Source organism: Ovis aries, chromosome 26, assembly GCF_016772045.2.
Source record: "Ovis aries strain OAR_USU_Benz2616 breed Rambouillet chromosome 26, ARS-UI_Ramb_v3.0, whole genome shotgun sequence".
NCBI classification, from domain to species: domain Eukaryota; kingdom Metazoa; phylum Chordata; class Mammalia; order Artiodactyla; family Bovidae; genus Ovis; species Ovis aries.
In genome coordinates, this window is record NC_056079.1 from 20,582,325 (window position 1) to 20,595,313 (window position 12,989).

The following is a 12,989-nucleotide window of genomic DNA, read 5'->3' on the forward strand; positions in this document are numbered from 1 at the left end:
CAATATTTAAAAACTGCTTTAAAACATTTTATGGTACTTTTCTGTGAGAGTCCTTTTGTTCTTTTTTTACTTAATTGGAGGATAATTGCTTAACAATGTTGTGTTGGTTTCTGCTGTACAACAGTGTGAATCAGCTGTAAGTGTGCTGATCCCTTCCCTCTGCAGTGTCCATCCCACACCTCTAGGTGGTCACCAAGCAGCACGCTGAGCTCCTTGTGCTACACAGCAGCTGCCCTCTAGCTGTCTGTTTCATACACGGCAGCGTCGGTATGTCAATGCTACTCTCTCCATTCGTCCTACCTTCTTGTTCCCACGCTGTGTCCAAAAGTCTATTCTCTACATCTGTGTATTTTGCTCTGCAAACTGGTTCATCAATACCATTTTTCTAGGTTTCATGCGTGTGTGTTAATATATGATATTTGTTTTCCTCTTTCTGACTTACTTCACTATGACAGACTCTAGGTTCATGTACGTCTGTACAGCTGATTCAATTTTCTTCATTATGGCTGAGTAATATTTCACTGTATACTCTGTATTTTAAAATACAATAAATCCAAGTCAGACAAGTCCCAATTTTTCAAATTGATTAAATTTTAGCAAGGTAAGGAATAAACAATTACAACTCATATAAGTAAAACCAATGGACTATTAGATATAATTATATATATAATTATATAACTAGAAATAATTTCATAAATAATCATTTGTATACTAATATGCAGTCAACGGTCTCCTAGTGAGTAAGTAGAACAAAATTAAAGCATTATTTTCTCATATTAACCTAAGAACAGGCCAAAAGAAAAACTTTGCATGTTATAAATAGCTAGAACACAGACAGCCTTATCAGCCCAAATACAGAATAAAATGTACAGAATCCATCAGGTTTGATCATTTTGTGTGAACGTTCTTTGGTCATTCTAGTCATTCATTCAAGTCTGTGTAATTCTTATAAAATAAGAATTACAAAGGTAAGTAACATTTCAATTCTGTGTCCAAGGTAATTTCATTTTCTGAGTGGACATGATTATGCAAAAATATTTAAGATTGAAAAAAATGAATACAACAAATAACTACCGTGGCCATTCAGAATTGGAAAACTCTGTATTCATCCAAGATAAAAAAGACTTCATTCAAAAAAAACAACACGGGTTTGACAAGTATAGAAAAGGAGGAATGCCATTCCACAATGATAATATTTACAGTAAAAGAAAATGTGCAATGTCTTCATTGTTAACAAGAATTTAACAAAATACATCAGACTGGTTTTTCTACGTGAGTCCTATTCTTTGGGCTATTTTACTATTTAGCTAAAATGACACCAAAAGTTTAATAATAATATTTAGGGGGAGGGAAGAAATGAGTTAGAGAGAATGCAGGAAGTGGGACACACACAGAGAGAGACAATGATTTTATTGTTACTTCAAAATATTTAGCATGATGGCTCCAAAATAATTGTGCATTTCTCCAATGCAGACCTATTGTTTCCTTCTCTTACGGTTTTTAATCATTCACAAATTTTAGCATATGTGACCAAATCGCACTGTGCCAATTTTTTTAATATGAGGGACAAAGTATATTTTGATTCTCTGTTTTGGTAAGTATATGTGACACATTTGACGCAGTGCTTAAGATTTTATGGGGAAGAAACATTAAACATATAGAAATACTAAAACTTCTTTTCATGTAACCTAATACTTAAATTTTACACAATTTTCTCATGGCTCCTAATCTTTATATGGAAAGGTGATATGAATATGAATACTGAAATAATTTTGGACTACTAAATTTCATGCAAGCTTATAAAATTAATTCTTTTTAAATCATTGATTGGCATTTTAGAGAATCAAAATATAATGATACTAGAAAATACACAATGAATAAGACATATTATGACTTACTGAAATTTACATGGTCTCATTTTGAGGTTGGAGAGATACAACTCTAAATGCTTTTTTTTCAAATTAGAATATATATGCTTATTATGAATTATGTTTAATATAATTTAATTCAATTTTATTGATAGTATGAAAATAATTTCCTTGGTTTTTAATGACCACAGGAGTCTATTTATTTAGTACATTATTCTTTACAATATACTAAATAATTTACCAAAACTGGAAAAAATTTAAATAATGCCAACCAGTCAGCAAATAACTTATCCCTTTCTTTGTGTGTGAGTCAATTCTCCTTGCCTTTGCTTTTTTACTCTTTTCTCTGAAATCACATTTATTCTGGATTCTCAGTGTTAGATGAAGTCTGACATCGTAAAACACTCTCATTTTGTAGTTCTATAATCCCTTTGGGTATGTGCTTTAAAGATTTTAATTACAAAATACAAACAAACCTTAGGAGGGGAACTACTTTTTTCCCACACACAGTTAATATTTTTGAAAGACTGAAAATAAACTTGAGTTTCTACTTGCAAAGAAAGATTTATCTATTCAGATTTGTTTTTATTTAATACATACATAGCCTGTGTGAAATGTTTTGATAGACGGTGAGGGTACAAATCACATAGTGGTGGTGGTTTAGTTGCTAAGCCGTGTCCACCTCTTGTGATCTCATAGTCTGTAGCCTGCCAAGTTCCTCTGTCCATGGGATTCTCCAGGCAAGAATACTGGAGTGGGCTGCCATTTCCTTCCTTACAAATCACTCACATGGCCCTTCTTTAATTAATTGTCAGGATTGTTAGCAGCAACAGTTAAAAGAAAGTAAAGGAACAGTTTGGACTGGCTTCAGAAGCTGGTGTAGATGAGTGAATTTAGTATCAAGAATGCATACTTGATGATGAAAGTCAAAGCCAGGTGTAGAGACAGCAGAGAGAAGCAGTAGGTGCTAAAGACAACGGCAAGGACCTTTACCAGTGGCCAACTAGACACAAAAAGTGTTAAACACCAAAAGAAATAAAGAGGCAAAGCTTGTCAAGAAAAAGATGCAAGGTCATAGCAACCAGGGAACTGAGGCAACAGTTTAAAAAAACAATTCAGTTTCTAATACAATGCAAAGCTTTACTGACTGAGACATTGGGTAAACTAGATTCACGCTGCATCTCTCCACTGGTCTATCAGTTCTGTGATGTAGCTGTACTATGAGGGCAAATACAGTTCCTGCCACTTACTGGGCCCTCAACAAACATTTATTGGATGGAAAAATAAAGGAGTAAATACATAAAAAGGCAGAACTGCAATTCCAAACTGTCCTGTAAGTTTTCTGCATACCTTTATATTATCTTCCTGATATTTCTATTTAAAATTTGTCATTACATGTTGACATTCTCTTTGCTGGTGGTATAGAGATGGGAATAAAACTACTGAATATCCTAGATCAGATTAACTGTGTTAGTTTAAATAAGCCTATACATTTTTCAATTTAGGACTAAACACATGTTCCTCAAAGAGGTGGCATATGTGGAATTTCTAAGGCATGAGAGTGTGTGTACAGCACTGGAGAAAGTATGAGACCACCTGACACAGAAAAAGTGCTACATTATCATTAACAAGAGCAGGCATTTTTGCAACAAAATGCTTTTGCATGTGTATGTGGAACACAGCTCTTGGTTACATTCATAACTGAAGTCTAATACAGTGAAATATTGGGAGTGTATATGGTAAAACGACAGCATTCCTCAGGCAGCAGCTAAAAGCCAAATCCTAAAAACAAGAGGCCAGTACATTTGTTTATGGTGGGAGTTATCATCTAGGCACAAGCTTTATTTTACTGAATGCGTGTTATTTGAGATTATTGGGTTTTTTTTTTTAATAGTAATTGTCTTAATGTTCCATGTAACCATACAGTTATATAGATTCCCTTTAGCTACACAGTAATGACTGTTTTTGTGATGACTTTCATGCTGTTAAGTAGACCATTAGTACTTGACTTGGCCATTATATAGCAGCTTAATAAAAACAAACAAAGCAAACTGGCAAATCAGCGTAATATCACACTGCCTGCAGTATTAATTTCCTTTCCATTCTTTGTATTCATTTACACGTCAGTTCAATGCAGTGAAACTCTGATAACATTTTTAGATCCTGCAGACAGGTTTTATTTTACAATTAATATATGAAAATGGGAATGGTCACCAGCCTTACAAGTACATATTTGCTAAGCTGATAGCTAAATGCAGACCCAACAGCGTATGCCTCGGTCTTTTAAGCTTGTCTGATCCAATTATCTCAGTTCAGTTAGAAAACGGGACTATTAAAGCTAAATCACAAGTTCAGAGCTGACACAGGCCCATTATATGTTGATTCTGTTGATGGCCATGAACTTTGCACCACTCTGCCCAGTGTTTCCCAAGGAGTATATATATGCTAATCCCAGGGCAAATGAGCAGTGTGGGTAGATGGCCAAGAAGCCTGCAATGCAGTCCCCTTCCGGACAATACAATGCAAAACACAGTCCCCCTTAACAGCATCAGTAACCAGTCTTCTATAAGGGAACAAAATATAGGCTAAAACCATTTCTGATAGATATTTGTAAGTGTGAATAAATGTTTACACTTTTCCCTAGAGGACTGCCTACAAGACAAACACTACATTGACTTTAAAAAATTATCCATAATTGGTGAGACATTTTTATTATTTGTCATTTTTTTTTCAAAGAATGGTATATTAAAAACACCAATTGAAAACTAGGCCTCTTCATGATTTTCTCCTCTGCTTTGGAATCTACTAACAAAGAATAAACTTAGAGCATTATTGGAGGTGGTGGTGTAAGCCATCTACAAGGGTACCACCTGGCAGCCCAGCCCCACTTCCCCCAGCAGCACCTGCGTTTCTGTGTCTGGGGGGCTTTAATACCTGAGGTCCACCAATGCGGGCAAGTAATGCCTTCTCCAGGGAACAGCACTCAAACAATGACTGGTGAGAGCTGGTGTTGAGCTTAGGTCCCCTCACCATTTGGACAGGAAGATCACTGGGTGTGCTCTGCACTGGCTCCCAGAGCTCCCTGAGCAGTATTCGGCTTCAGTATTCGCTCACTGCTGGGATAGGCATCCTTTTTGACTGCCCTCCCCTCCGGAACCCAGCTTCCCACCCCTCTCCCACGTTTCCTTCCTCCCTATGAACTACTTCCAACTCAGCTGTTGTCTCGGGGTCTGTTTTGGGAGGAACCCAAACTAAGACTGGAGTGTCTTCAACTTTTAGAAGTGCTCATACATCTACTGTCATACTTTATCTCACAAACACAAGGTGAGAAAAGCAGTATCAGACTCGTCTTATGTAAGAAAAGAGGCACCAAGTAACTTCCCCCCAAGGACACAGCTGGTAAGAGGCAGAACTTGGGAAGAAACCAACCCTGTTTCCTTTCCTTCTGTTTCTCTTTGCTGGACATTTCAGGACAAAGACATAAAAATGACTCGGTGGGCCTGAGAGTCATTTTTACTCTGTTATGTAAGCACCTCTTTTTAAGCATATACAAAATGTTCGAGGTTAAACCAAGTTTATTTACTAAGACAGATTACAGGAAACAACTGTAGCCTAAGCACTGACATATAAATCATATTTAGTGACGGCATTCAATATACACAGCCATCCCAAACATTAAACCATAGGTCAGTGTGATCCTATGCGCTCTCGGGTTACTTCAATTTCTAAAAAAATAATTTTTAAAAGAAAGTCATCTTTTAGGTATAAATGCTATATTGGATGGTTTTCTGGGATGCAAAATAGGGAAACAAAATTATATTTAAGGTTCTCACAGCTCTGAAACACAGCTTCTCCTCAACGCTGACCTTAGGGCCAGGTGCTTCCTCCTAGTGAGCCATAGGCGCTGCACTGCCGGAGGCTGCACGCCATGCCTGGCCTTGAACACTAGGGGCCAGTAGAGAGCGCGTGCCCCCACCTTGTGACAACCAAAAGGTATCCAGAAACTACCAAGGGTCCTGAGGCAGGGGGTGGGGGTGGGAATTCATCCCCTGTGGTATGATGCATAGTTCCACAGCCCAAACACCCCCCGACTACTTCACCAGACAGCTCTAAGGGCAGTAGAATTTAATGTGGTGTCAGAACAGAAACCATTTAAACCTCCCTTGCAATTTTACAAATGAGGAAAAGTTGAAGTCCTGGTAACACTCATCTAACGTTATAGGGTTCCAAAGTTATTAAAAAAAAAAAAAAACTTTATAACTTTGTGGAAGTGGAAGAAGTAACAATGGGCATGAAGCTAATCCTTCTGAAACATTATTTAATGCTGTTTTACAGAAAGAACGATTGTTTTTCATGTTTGGGACCAACAACGCAATCTGTTAATCATTTAGCTTGTCTTTCCCAGGCTTCCATAGTGACTCAGATGGTAAAGAATGTGCCTGCAATGCTGGAGGCCTGTGTTTGCTCCCTGGGTCGGGAAGATCTCCTGGAGAAGGAAATGGCAACCCACTCCATTATTCTTGCCTGGAGAATCCATGGAGAGAGGAGCCTGGTGGGCTACAGTCCATGGGGTCGCAAAGAGTCAGACAGGACTGAGCGACTATCACTCATCACTCATCCCACTAATAGCTCTATACAATCCTGATAGCATGAGGAAGAACAAGAGACCTCTGGTAAGATGAAACATAGGACATTTGAAGTAAAATAGATGTAAGCATACTGATGGCAACTTAAAAGAAAATTGTGAGGAAGCTCAGAAGAACAAAGAAACTATATGCCAATGTCCATTTCAATAAATTCAGATGTTAATATTATATGAATAATAGCAGTTAACAATCTCCTGTGCTTTGGGATGATTTGGGCTTAGTTATCTTTACTTTGTAATTCTGCTGCTAGCTTTGCATTTCGATGAATCTCTATGAGTATTTAACAAAAAGGAAGGCAGACGTATATCAGGCCATCATCTTAACCCTGAAACTCTCTTTACTTCTGTTTCACTGTCATCTTTATGGTATCATCTCAGGAACATTGTTGTTCAGTTGCTCAATAGTGTCTGACTCTTTGAGACCCCACGAACTGTAGCATGCCAGGCTTTCCTGTCCTTCACAATCTCCCAGAGTTTGCTCAAACTCATGTCCATTGAATTGGTGATGCCATTCAACCATCTCATTCATCCATTGTTGTCCCCTTCTCCTCCCGCCTTCAATCTTTCCCAGCATCACAGTCTTTTCCAAAGAGTTGGCTCTTTGCATCAGGTGGCCAAAGTATTGGAGTTTCAGCTTCAGCATCAGTCCTTCCAGTGAATATTCAGGGTTGATTTCCTTTAGGACTGATTGGTTTGATCTCCCTGCCTTCCAAGAGACTCTCAAGAGTCTTCTTTAGCACCACAGTTCTAATGCATCAATTCTTTGGCGCTCAACCTTTTTTATTGTCCAGCTCTCACATCCATACATGACTACTGGAAAAAACATAGCCTTAACTGTACCAAACTTTGTGGGCAAAGTAATGTCTCTACTTTTTAATATACTGCCTAGGTTTGTCACAGTTTTTCTTCCAAGGAGCAGGCATCTTTTAATTTCATGGCTGCAGTCACCATCGACAGTGATTTTGGAGCCTAAGAAAATAAAGTCTGTCCCTGTTTCCACCGTTTCCCTATCTATGTGCGATGAAGTGATGGGACCAGATGCCATTATCTTTGTTTTCAAATGCTGAGTTTTAAAGCCTGATTTTTCATTCTCCTCTTTAACCTTCATCCAGAAGCTATTTAATTTCTCTTCACTTGGTGCCATAAGGGTGGTATCATCTGCATATCTGAGGTTACTGATATTTCTCCTGGCAATCTTGATTCCAGCTTGTGCTTCATCCAGCAGGGCATTTCGCATGATGTACTCTGTATATAAGTTAAATAAGCAGGGTGACAATATACAACCTTGATGTACTCCTTTCACAGTTTTGATCCAGTCCATTGTTTCATGTCTGGATCTATTGCTTCTTGACCTGCATACAGGTTTCACAAGAGACAGGTAAGGTGGTCTCAGGAATGTACATAGACCCATTCTCTGTGTTAAACTGTGTGTATGTACATAGGTTTTGTATGGTATTTATATGGTATTTTATTGATGCAAGAATAGGCCATTCAGTTCTCAGTGGCCTTTCAATCTCTCTGCTTATAGTATGAATGACAAGCCTTGCATTGAATGTTCTGCATCTCCTATTTCTCATAACTTTACAGCTTGTTTCAACAGCATTCTCTTTAATCTTTTACCTATAAGAAGACAGTTTGCTTAAATATGTGCTCTCTCTCTTTGACATGAAAACTACAAAGGGGTAGCATTTATTGATACCTATTTTTTAATAATACTCTCGATTTTCATAATGAGAACTTATTAATAATTTAAAGATTAGAAACTTCAAAAGCAAAAGCTGAAAGAAAAAGTCAAAGATTCATATTTCAAAGAATAATGAGAGGAATCAGATAATAGAGAAAAACAGTATCTTTAAACCTCTAGGGTCTTATTAGGCATTAGTCATTTTATTTAAAAGGATTATGTTTGTCAAGGTTATGGAGCTTTCATGACATTTCAGCCTTATTTAATTCGTCAGTCTCCATGCAGAAAACAGTAGGTACCAACTTGAATTCATAGACTGCTCAGGGCCCTAAGATTTCCTAGAATTTCTGTCAAAAATTTAAAATAGATTTTAGCATTAATGACCAAATACTAACCCATTACTAATATTTATGTCTAAACTTTATAAATATGTATTTTAAAATATTTTGTGTAATTATTATCAACTTAAGTCTCTGAATGACTCTCAATCACATTATGAGATCCACCATTTTAATTCTGGCTTCTACTACTTAGTCTATTATTTTTCCTCATTTGTAAAATATCTGCTCTCTGATCTCACAGCATTATGCCAGAAGGTATAAAACTAGATATAACAAAGCCAAAACCCATTAAAAACTCCCATGTTACAGGAAAGACAGCAAATTTTTAAAGTCCAGCATGAAAGAACTCACCATCATTCAGAATTTAACTTTTTTTTTAGAAACCCAACTATTTCTAGAAACCATAGAGACATTCTGATTATAATTTTAAAGCATTAACAAAGCTAACTCACTTTACATTGAAATAATTCTTTATAAACAATTTTAATAGTTTCTCAAACCAACTATGACAAATCAAATAGTTGAAGCAAAACATTTTTGAAACTACTTCAGGAAAAATGAAAAATTAGCATTCAATTAGTTGTTATTTACGTGTAGCACCTACCTAAAAATAAATCTTTAAAATATAAATGGTTATTCAATTATGTTACAAGTATGAAAAACACAATAAAAATACTGTTTCATTCCCTTACTCCACTAAATGTGCACTGGTCATCAAGAATTACTGCCAAATTACAAAATTCCTATATAAATATTCATAAGATACTCATTCTGTCATTGTATTCCACTGAAAGAGATAAATAGCCTAATTATAGCTATTCTCAAAAACACAAATACTACATGGTAATTTCTTTCCAGAAATATAGGTTAACATATGAAGAAATTACTAAAGAAGGACAGTGCTAATTTTCAAGTTGTATCTTGAAATTTAAGCACATCTATTATCAAAAAAAAAACCTATTCACTATTATTATTCTAATGGACAAGCATTATTTAAATTATAATTCTTTGCCAGTAACCAGTTGATGTTATAAAGCAAAGTTAATCTTCTATTTTGTTCAGTAACAGGAAAACACATTATTATGCAGATCAATTCATTAAAACAAAACTTAAACCACAGTTTTCTGTTTCAGTATATGTTGACATTAAGCATAAAAAAATGCAGGAAGGGATGTTTTTCTAAAAGATGTTAAAATTTAAAACAAGAAGAGAGCTATATACCAAGGGATGACTTTAACCTGCCCCTCTAACCTGCCTTTGTCTACACTGCTTAGTGATTAACATCTCACATTAGTCTAAAGCTGGATCCACATCTCTGGCCAAGAGCACATACAAGCAATTGATTTTGTCCAAGAAGCCTCATATGTTTCCAAGACTTTCATGATTTTTTCCTTGCAATCCTAATACTTTCTTCAAATATAAGAAAAAATTATATTTTTTAAAACAGAAGAGGGTGGAGAGTTTGGGACAAAATTCATCTTTTTGAATATCTTGGTTATAGGTATAAGTCTCATCATTTCTGTAACTTTTGATAAGGTGCTGAAAAGATAAGGTCCTGAAAAGCTAAAATATACACATTAAAAGTTATATACACTTTCAATGTATGTATTTTTCATTAACATACAAAGGTAAAGTTTTTTTCTTTTAAAAATATAGAAAATTCTGTTTTCTTAATGTGTTCCTCTGGGCCATTACAGGACCTCTACCTACTGGCCATGCCATTCTCTACCTACAAAACAGTAATACGACAATGTGGAACAGGATAAAAAATTGTCTAAAATCAATAGAGAAAATTTCTTTCCAGTCTAATCTGAACCTTAAAATAAATGTTCCTGTCATGTTAAGGTTACTAACTGGTTTATGCTAAATTAACAGGGACATGTTGATCCTATTACTCTTCTAACTAGTGAGAAAAAATAAATGGAAAGAATTAAGATAATCCGATTTAAGAAAACATCTCCTAGTGTCTTTATAATAAATGTTTTCTTAAAAGACTGAGGACCAGCTGTATGTAAGTGTAAAGATGAAAAACAAACTCAATGGTAAGAATTTGACAAATGTATATTTAAGGATTATGATGATAAAGGAATGCAGAGATACGTAAATGGGATAACTACATGTTTATAAGTAGGTAAAGGAAAAAAGAATTTCTAATGTAAGTAAATAATGCATTTCAGAGGGATGGCAGATTAGGTGGTGTTTGACGATGAGCATGTTTTGATAGCAATTCTGGGTGGGATGGAAGAAGCAAAAGCAGCACATACATAGGGGACAAGGGGCAGTACAGATACACTAACATGGAGTTTCTCTGCAAAGCCGCAGAGTCTCAGGATGCAACTGAAGATTACAATGGGGGTATTAGTGGAGAGCTACTTAGGATTTCCCACTTGACTGGAGATAACTTAGGTCCACATACATTGATATTTTGACTATAATCAATGTGCTTCAGCAATGTTCATCTAATGGCCTAAAGTACTCATTTGTGAAGTCTAGTGCCCAGCATATGTTCAGTTAGCAACAGATGGCATCCATGTTGTTGTCACTGTTAGTGCAAACTTTCTTGGAGCTTACTCCAATAAACTACATGTGAAGGGATTAGAGTTTCATGATTTATCAAAGACTGAAATGGTTAAGAAGATGACAGAATGAAGGATGATAGAATATGACACTCTAATATGCCACTTTGGCCTAAGAATTTAAGCTGCAGGCACTGAGATAGAGCAGAGATGAGATGAAGCAGATATAAGAAAAGTTCTCTGCCTTCTCCCATCTCCCTAAAAGCAGGACCTAAATTTACAAAGGTGTCCCTTCTCCTTTCTCTACCAGGAAGGACAAAGGTTAACCCCTGGAGACAACTTTAGCTCCTTATCAACTGCAAAGTTACCGGCTAAATTCTATCTGCATGGTAAACTTAATCTTTCCTTTTCCTGGTCACTTCCACATAACTGATTTTCCCTCAGTACTTTTCTTTTTGTCTTTAACAGAAGCTGGTACCTAAGCCTGAGGTCTAAGCCACTTCTAAGTGTTGTTCTTTTTTTTTTTTCTTTCCTGAGTATCTTCCATGTATACATGAGGCATACATGTTAATAGATTTGGTTTTCTCTTGTTACTCTCTTTTATTACAGGGACCTCAGCCAAAGAGGGGCTCAGAACAGGAGAGGAAAAATTGTATTTCCTTCCCCTACACAAGCTAAAACATTTCATAAGGAGGTTATTTTTCATATATATTAGCAAATAATAAACAATAACAAAAAGCAGTGCTTCATTATTTTTACCTAAGGAATATTATTTTAGAAAAATATTAAGAGACAGGAATAAAAATACAAGATTTCCTAAATTTATACTTTTAAGTATCACTGACACCACAGTGATCAAATCTTTTGTGTCAGGCCGTTCTCTATGAAACAGGAACATATCAGGGACTAAAACAGATACAAAAAAATCACTTTGCGAAGTGCTTATATCCTACTGGGGTCCTGGCAAAAGACAAACAAATGTAACACAAAAGAAATAAATTATATAGGATGTTTTAAGTGATAAAGGAGAAAAAATTTAAAGAGGAAAGGGTGACAGTGAGTATGGATAATTTAGGGGAGGGCAGAGAAAATAACCACACTCTAAAAAAGGACAGTCAGGAAGACTTGAAGAAAAGGGGACAATTTATTGTTTGATAATTACTTCCATTATTTTTTCTGTAAAATCTAATTCTGAATAGTTGAGATACTCAAATCACTTCTCTAAGTAGTGACAGATTTTGAAAATACATAGTACATCTAACAAAAAGCATATCTGGTTTAGAGTCTAACTTTGAATCTATATCCTAGACACCTATAGAAAATATCTAAAAACGATGACGGCAATATGAGACCAAACTGGTTATTATAATATGTAGTATTAGTGACTGCAACTCTGCTTATTTGCAACTAGTCCTTAAAACCTAATTGAGTCACCAGGGAGCATACAATAAATAAAATGAATTATATCCCTAAATTACAGTTCCACAAAGAAGTTCAAAGAAAGTCACAATCAATTTAGGAAGAAGAAATAAATAACTTGTTAGCTTTCTTTAATATTAAATATATGTGAAGTACTGTAAGCAATGAAGAATAAACCTCACAAGCTTACATTACACCTTTATAGAGAAATCATAACATTATTTGGCACAGAATAACAGTATTCCATTCAGAACCAAATTTCAGAAATTAAGAATTTATTACCATTTTATGTGTGATTGTGTGGTACTATCGTTAGATTTTAAAAGATAATGTCATTTTTTATAATTACCTACTGAAATATTTATGTGTAAATGAAATGATATTGGTAAGTTATTTCAAAAGAATCCTACAGCAGATAAAGAGTACTGGGCAGGAGAATACATGGAACACGGCAGGTTATGAAGTGGCAATTAAGCTTGGTGATGAGTACATAAGGGCTATCATTATATTCTTCTC

The 12,989-nt window shown here is 35.6% G+C and overlaps 1 protein-coding gene across 8 annotated transcripts in view; it reads right to left on the reverse strand.

Moving 5' to 3' along the window:
* Positions 1–12,989, reverse strand: part of TUSC3 (tumor suppressor candidate 3) — a 242,064-nt gene that overhangs the window by 74,430 nt on the left and 154,645 nt on the right. The window lies entirely within an intron of this gene.